Here is an 8,008-nt window from a genome sequence, read left to right as displayed (position 1 = left end):
CGACCCACTTCACCTTCATTTTCATTTCCTCTCCAACGTGTCCACAGAGACCAGATGACACAAAAAGGGCCTGGAGTCATGCACAATAATATCTTTTCCATTTTATTTAGTGGTGCAGCCATAAGAAAGATGGCGCCTCGGGGTTGAATTTTTCTTCCCCCAGAGCTGCAAAGGACGTATATCAGGACGGACGGCGTTTTTGAATAAGACGAGTTTAATGACTGTAAATCTATGTTGGAATCCGAGGGTCCGAGGCACGACCCTGGGCGGTTTGTCCCGTGAGGGAGTCGTCATGACAACTGGCTCTCGGTGGACGAGCATCTGTCTGACTTACAGGTCGTCTCTGAACAGTTGTGGGTTGCTCAGGTAACCAGGTGAGATCATGCAACACCAACAGGTGAACAGTACAGGAGTACGTTTACTCAAGGATTTTACAGATATGGAAACTGTACTCAGGTCAGTGTGATACTTTTTGGACATAAACTTCATGTAATTATTGTTTGTTACCTGTTAATTTGCACATAATTAAAACAAATTCAACTAACATAATCAAGACAGTGTATAAAGTAGTTCAAATGACCTTGATCTTCACCAGCCGCAACATCCAAGTGATAATTACACATAAATAATGTAATAAAAACATATAGACTGTTCAGAAATGGCTCCAAATTTGTTTTTTATTCATTTAACATCATTTCATACTTTTGTACTTGTAATAAAAAGTTGTTATTGTGCAGATTAACACAGTTGGGCAGGTTTATTGTTCTATTTGGTGCATTTAATTTAATTGACAACATTTAACCTCTTCTTTTTAATTCAATTGACTTTAGTAAGTAAATATCCTTTCAGTGTAACAGCACACTCCAGATATTGACTAATGTGGCTTTGGATGAATATGTGACACAATAATTATAATTGAAGAAAATATTGGAAACGTGAAAGGTCAAAACCGTTCACTGATAGAATTTCTCCATAGTGATGATGATGATGTCAGAGGCTCAGCCTTCGTCTGATGATGATGATGATGATGATGAGTGTGAGGTCTCAGCTCCACCTAGTGGTGGTTCACCACAACTACACTTCAGACTGGAAACTTCAGAAGATCAACAAACACTTGGAGGAAGTGAAGAAGTGTTTGACCAGACATGTAAACACACGTGGACAAGTGTGTGTGTGTGTGTGTGTGTGTGTGTGTGTGTGTGTATAGAGTATGTACATGTTTGTACTCTGGGCGTCGTCATACTGCTGCGTAAAGATCAACAGAATGCATTTTATGGTCTAATTCTGATGTTTTAAGTTTGGCAACTTGAAGACTTGTGAAGTGACGGACACTGGACACAAGCAGCTGCTACAATGGATAGATAGATAGATAGATTGATAGATAGATAGACTGATAGATAGATAGATAGATTGATAGATAGATAGATTGATAGATTGATAGATAGATAGATAGACTGATAGATAGATAGATAGATAGATAGATAGATAGATAGACTGATAGATAGATAGATAGATAGATAGATAGATAGATAGATAGATAGACAGATAGATAGATAGACAGACAGATAGATAGATACATAGATAGATAGATGGATAGATAAATATATAGATAGATAGAAAGATAGATAGATGGATAAATAGATGGATAGATAGATAAATATATAGATAGATTGATAGATAGATAGACTGATAGATAGAAAGACAGATAGATAGATAGATAGATAGATAGATAGATAGATAGATAGATAGATAAATAGATAAATATATAGATAGATAGAAAGATATATAGATGGATAAATAGATGGATAGATAGATAAAAATATAGATAGATAGAAAGGTAGATATAGATATATAAATAGATGGATAGATAGATAGATAGATAAATAGATAGATGGATAGATTTTTCTGGAACAATCTCCTAGAAAACTGAAGACTTTTCTGTTTACTGCTGCCTTTGAGTAAATTAAACAATTTATTAATTTCTTGTACTGCACTGTAACTTTTATTCCCCGTCTTATTCCACTTCAGCTTGTATTTATTTTCTCTTTTTAATGACTGTATTCTTTTACATGTTCTTTCCCAATATGTTTTATGTGAAGCACTTTGAAATTGCCTTGTTGTGGTTGAAATGTGAAATGTGTGATACAAATAAACTCACGCACTGTGCTGAAACACTGCAGCGAACCTCGTGGACGATCATTGAGATGAGTGAACAAGCATGAGATTCACAACAAACACTCACAGGACAAATATACATGAAAGTACAGTCGTGTCTGAACCTCACGTACATGATCTACATGAATATCAAGAATCTGTACTTCAACGGTTTAAAGTCATACCACACATAAACAAATGAGTCTGTATTTTATTTCTAACAACGCCCCCCCCCCCCCCTTGTGTTCCTACATTTTTTGTGCTGCTGTGACAAATTGAATCAGATTATTAATTTATGTCTTGATGCATTAATGCACATGAATATAAGTAGAGCTGCAACAGTTAATCTATTACTAAATTAATGGCCAACTATTTTGATAAACGATTCATCAGTTCAAGTAGTTTTTATGAAAAAAAAGTCAAAATTCTCTGATTTCAGCTTCTTAAATGTAAGTATGTTCTGGTTTCTTTGCTCCTCTGTGATAGTAAACTATATTTGTGTCATGGACAAAACAAAACATCATCTTGGAGTTTTGAGGAAACAACGATTGACATTTTATGACATTTTATGGACCACACAACTAATCGATAAAATAATCAACATTATGAAATCAATCGTTAGTTGCAGCCCTAGTCTGAACCTCTGTACATAATCTACATGAATATCAACAATCCGTACTTAAACGGTCTTTATCGCATATTGCACATTTTGTAGAATAAGTCATTCTCAGTGTGCCTGATATTGCACATATCACATTATTTTAGTATTTCTATGTCCGTCTCATTGATTTTGGATTATGTATTTCATTTATTACAACCCCCCCTAACTCTAACCCCCCGTGTTCCTACTTTCTTTTGTGCTGCCGTGACAAATTGAATCAGATTATGAATTTATGCATAAATGCACATGAATATAAAGTGTCTGAACCTCACATACATATTCTACGTGAATAACAACAGTCTGTATAGGAAGGTTCTTTATTCCACATATAGAATAAGATTTCCATTTTAAAGTCCTTCCCAGTGTGTCTGACATTGCACATAGCACATTATTTTAGTTTTCTATTTCATTGATTTTGGATTCTGTATTTTATTTCTTACAACCTGTGTTCCCCTTTTTTTCTGTACTGCTGTGACAAATTGATGATGAATTCATGTCTTCATGCAGGAAAGTCCTCTTTCTAATCCAGGCCTTGGGTGGACAAGGCCGTCGTGGACACAGTTGTGCCACAGTTTCCTGACTCTGGATGTGATTTTACGGAGGTCAGACTTTTCAGCGTTACTGACATTTCAGTGGAGAAGTGTTCAGTGGCCCCGCGGGGAGGAACTTGCAGGGGCCTCTTCTGCAACAGGCGCCCACCCATCCCCTGAGGCATCCTGCTGCCTCCTCCACCTGAAACACACTCTTATCTCCTGTCTCTCCGGCTCCAGCTCACAAACTTCCCTCCTGACAGTGTTTCCTATCTTCTGGGTGCAGACCCTCATGTTCCTGTTGGGGGGCAGGGGGTCAAACTCAAAGACACCCAGACTAGAGCATCACATCTCTTTGCACCTCCAGAAACCATGTTTAGCATCAGATGCAAAGAACAAGAGCACAAAGGCAACGTGTTGATTGAACTCGTGTGCAGCCTTCGGCCTCGTCCGCTGGTGCCTTGCACCGGGCTGTGGAAGCGTGCGGCTGGTTCGAGTCCCGCAAAACAAAAGCCTCAGAAATATGAGATGTTGCAGTTTAAGTTGTGTTGTGAGCAGCTAGCATGCGAGGGACGGGGGCCACAGTCCGGTGATGGCGGCGTGAAGCCAGTGGTGTGCGGACGACGGGGAGGGTGCAACATGTCTTTAATGAAAACAATATTTCTCTTTTTCTTCCATAATGAAGTTTCGTGCTTTGAACTTTCGTCCACATTTCCGCTGTACGGGCATTTGCGAGCAGAGTGACAGCCGCCCCGCGGCCAATGGGACGAGCGGAGCGGCGGCGCGGACCAATGGGAGGGGGGCGGGGGCGGGTTGTTATCAAGTCGTAAGCGGTTAGTAACAGGACGAGCAGGTAAGTAAGATTTTTATCTTGTTATTGTGTCTAAATTACCCGAACGCGCCGCTTGTCAGCGGGGAACCGTCACTGGGTCCAACCCGCGGCTCCCCCGCTCGAGTTGGCCGCGTTTTTTTCCAGCTCACTTCGCGGCCGAACGCGATAAAAAGCGGCGAGTCAATCAGTGAGAAGTCGCTGTGGGGGCTCCGGCAGCGGGGGAGCTAACGAGCGTTAGCCTAGCCTAGCCCGGCTAGCGGCGTTAGCCTCGCCAGCTAGCTAGCTTCCTCAACTAGCGTCTCTTCAGAGAAAGTTCTCTTTAAGTCCGTCGCTCAAATCACCGGCAGCACATTCGCCACAGCGCGGCCAATAAAGAAGTCGCTCCCGTGACTCGCGTTTGAGTTCCACAGCTCATCGCTGACACTGTTCGACATTTACAACTTTTTCATTATAAAATGTTCAATGAGAGGCGACGTTAGCCGGGGGCTAGCGTTAGCATGCCAGCTGGACGCAAGCGGGGGGAGAGAGAGAGAAAAGAAAACAACAACACTGCGACTCACAACTTTATTTACATCCTCTGGCTTCGTGTTGAGATGATTCAAATGGATTCAACTAATCTGCCACTGCTCTGTGTCCTTCTGTCTTCAGGTGTCATGTTATTTCCACGTGTGGTCACTGGAGTTATGGCCCCTTGGATCTTTGAATGGAGCGTTTCAACAGTGGCGTTGCAGGTATTCATACATATTCATAATTCTTATTATTATTATTCCGTTTTTATTTTATTGTTTGGAGGGGGCGATGCTCTCAACCGGCCCTCACCTGTTGTCAGTGGCTCTGATAAAAAGGATGATGGAGATATGATGGAGATATGATGGATACAAGCGGTCCACACCAGTCGTGAACAGCTGCTCTGTTGTCTGGGAAGAAACTATCCAACTATGGAGTCAAAGTTACTCTTAACTAATAATAGTGATTATTGTTTAGTGTGTTTTTTTTAGTTGAGCTTGAGGTCATAGTCACCTGTGGCCATGGGATTATATATATTATTCCCAAAGGGGAACAGCGGCTCTTTGGCTTTGGACGGAGCAGCCGGGAGGTGCTTGACAACTGGACTCATCCCCGTGGAAATATTTCAAACCCCCCCCCCCCCCCAAAAAAAAAAACCAACCTACCACGCAGGATGGATTACAAGTGAGTCTGAGTCCCCCAGGAGAAGCCCCAAGGACGTGGCTCGGGAAGCTGGAAGTTTGCCACAGTGTCCCAGATTAGGATAGGAAAATGGATGGATGGAAGTTTTTTTTCTCCCTTCAATTCCCTGTATGGGAGACAAGGATCAATGCAGCACGTTGGATAACTACCGAAACTATTTCATCCTTTCATTCGTCGTTTTTCGCCTCTCAAGACTTTAATGGAGATCCAAATTTGGTTTGATTTTAAGAGGCGTCGGTTAGGCAGCTGCTCTCTCTCTCTCTTTCTCTCTCTCTCTAGTCCACACACACACACACACACACATAATACACAGTGGCGATGCAGGAGCTGCAGGAAATAAGTGGTATGCATCAATTTGCATTAGTTAAAACAGTAAAATCTTTCTTAAGTTACAAGCACTGGCTGATGAGAGGTACTGATCCCATTTTAACACGTTGAATTAATACATAACATTAATGCATAACATAATTATAAACCCGGCATCCGGTAATCTAAAAACATTGAGGGAAGTTAATAACCCAATGATGTCACTCACACAACTAGTTGGACATCAACAGACACTGAGCAAAGGAACAGAATGAAACATCAAAGAACTGAAGAAGTTTCCAGTTACTGAGATGAGATATCAGTAACTTATGTAATACTGGTCTTTTGTAATGCTGAAGACAGACTTTCATTATGTAAAAACTTTTTTTTGAATCCTTAATCTTAATTTTAAACTACATACTGTTCAACTATTCTCTCATCAGCCAATACACAAAAGCCACAATGGCGGAACGTTGATACAAGGACTCACTCATACGCAGTAAAATAGTGAAGATTACGGACGATGGACACAAGTCAAATAATTCCTGTACAGTGTGATGCAATCCAATATAAAACTCATGACAGTATTTTTTTCTTTTAAAAGCTTGGGCTGTGAATTGATAACTCAATATCTGATCAGGTGAAGTTTAGGTGAAAGAAACCTGAACAACGTCTGACACAGACTAAACAAACTTTACCTTTAAAGTTGAATGTGTTGAATTGCATCACACTGGTTTCTTTACCTTCATGTCCACCGCTGTAGTTACAGAGACGAGTGTAGATGAAGTAGTCTCAGCTTTAACACAATCTCAGTGCGATTTTGTTTTTCTCCTCCTCGTGCTCCTAAACAACATGGTGTTTGTATTATATTTAGATTATGGATGTCATGTGGAGAAGAGCTCCGCCGAGTGGCCACTGACTGCAACTGCACAACAGCTGCCGTAGTGGTGGACAGTGTAGTTCCTGTCTCCTCTCCTGCGAGGCCCAATATGATTATTAATCATAGCGAGTCATTACGAGCACTTATTATAATCTTTATTTAGCTATTTAGGACTGGGGATCTGCCACGTTCACCAAATACCAAAGAGAATGCAATTGAATGTGTTTCCTGATTGTGGCATTCAAACAACTATGGAAAACCAGTGGGGACAAAAGGGCCTACAGTCACTTACATTCATTTTCTAAGTATTTCTCAGGAATACATATTAACCGTGTAGTATAACTAATCAGTTAACATGACCTGTATCCAGATAAGCATTAAAAAAACTGGATGAATGGATTTACCAATTAATAAATAAATACTTTTAATAAACAAATACTTTTGTTTCCTAGCTATGGTGGCTTGCGTGAGCAACAGTGTTTGCCAAAAATTAGAAGCTAAGGTTATGGTAGGCAATTTAAAAAAACAAAAACCTTTCTTAATGTAAGACTGTTTTCAATAAAAAACAAATATCCGGATTTAGAAGAGCAAATCATAAAAACAAATGGCAACAATAATCTCAAATACAAATATTTACTAGTTCCTCAGTTTTCTATGCGAGTGAACTCGTGTTAATCTTTCTGACAATTGTATTTTCCTGAACAGGACCAATAATTGTCAGACATTGAAAATAATAAATTGTTGGTTGTTACATCAGCAGGTATCAACACATTACAAAATATGAAAAACTATAAGAAGTACAAATGTAAAAAAAAAAGTAAGAAATACAAATTTTTCAAAAATCTAAGAAATACAAATGTAAACTCTACAAAAATTAGGGAATATAAATATAAAGAATGTAAATAAAACAGTCATCCAAATTCTCAATAAATTTGAAATTATGTTTATCCAAATGATTATATGTTGTCAACCTATTACTGGGCAGCTGCCAAGTTGATAACCCATCTTTTTTTTGTATATCATTAGAGGAATTATTATCATATATTCTGGCCGGAAATGTGATATGTGACAACAACAATGAATTTAACTAAATATTGTCCTCACTGTTTAAAAAAGAAAGAAACAAGACTGAACTGTGAGGGCTCGACGCTGCGACGTACGTCTGCTGTGGAAATGCCTCAGCGGGAAAAGTTGTGATAAAAAGTCGTTGTGCACATCTCCATGTGCAGCCACAATAGAAGGCTTCTGTTGTGTTCGTACCGGGGGACAATGCCCTCCTGTGGTATCTTCTTCTTATCTGCCCTCTACCCTGGTGGCGACTCTGAGAAGTGTCTCCCGCCTACCAGCGAGCCGCGCGCACGCGCGCACCAACACACACTCACACGCGCACGCACTCTGCTATGTTTGTCAGACTCAAATCCGAGGGAGCGGAGCTA

At 40.1% G+C, this 8,008-nt stretch overlaps 1 protein-coding gene and 1 long non-coding RNA gene across 5 annotated transcripts in view; one reads left to right on the top strand and one right to left on the bottom strand.

The window, feature by feature from the left end:
- Positions 1 to 2,674: 2,674 nt before the first annotated feature.
- LOC118287811 lies at positions 2,675 to 7,932 on the bottom strand. Its single transcript, XR_004785729.2, has 3 exons — positions 6,436 to 7,932; positions 5,350 to 5,492; positions 2,675 to 3,643 (listed from the first exon to the last, which is right to left on the bottom strand). It is a non-coding gene; the product is annotated as an uncharacterized LOC118287811 (long non-coding RNA).
- The window catches only part of LOC118287803 (KAT8 regulatory NSL complex subunit 1), a 28,497-nt gene continuing 24,627 nt past the window's right edge, over positions 4,139 to 8,008 (top strand). For all 4 annotated transcript variants that reach the window (XM_035613374.2, XM_035613373.2, XM_035613372.2 and 1 more), the window contains exons 1-2: positions 4,139 to 4,198; positions 4,826 to 4,908. The gene's annotated coding sequence lies outside the window, so the exon portion shown is untranslated. The remainder of the gene's footprint in view (positions 4,199 to 4,825; positions 4,909 to 8,008) is intronic.

The sequence above is a fragment of the Scophthalmus maximus genome, chromosome 16 (assembly GCF_022379125.1).
Source record: "Scophthalmus maximus strain ysfricsl-2021 chromosome 16, ASM2237912v1, whole genome shotgun sequence".
Taxonomy (NCBI): domain Eukaryota; kingdom Metazoa; phylum Chordata; class Actinopteri; order Pleuronectiformes; family Scophthalmidae; genus Scophthalmus; species Scophthalmus maximus.
The sequence above is the reverse complement of the archived record's forward strand: the minus strand, read 5'-3'. Positions and strand labels throughout refer to the sequence as shown.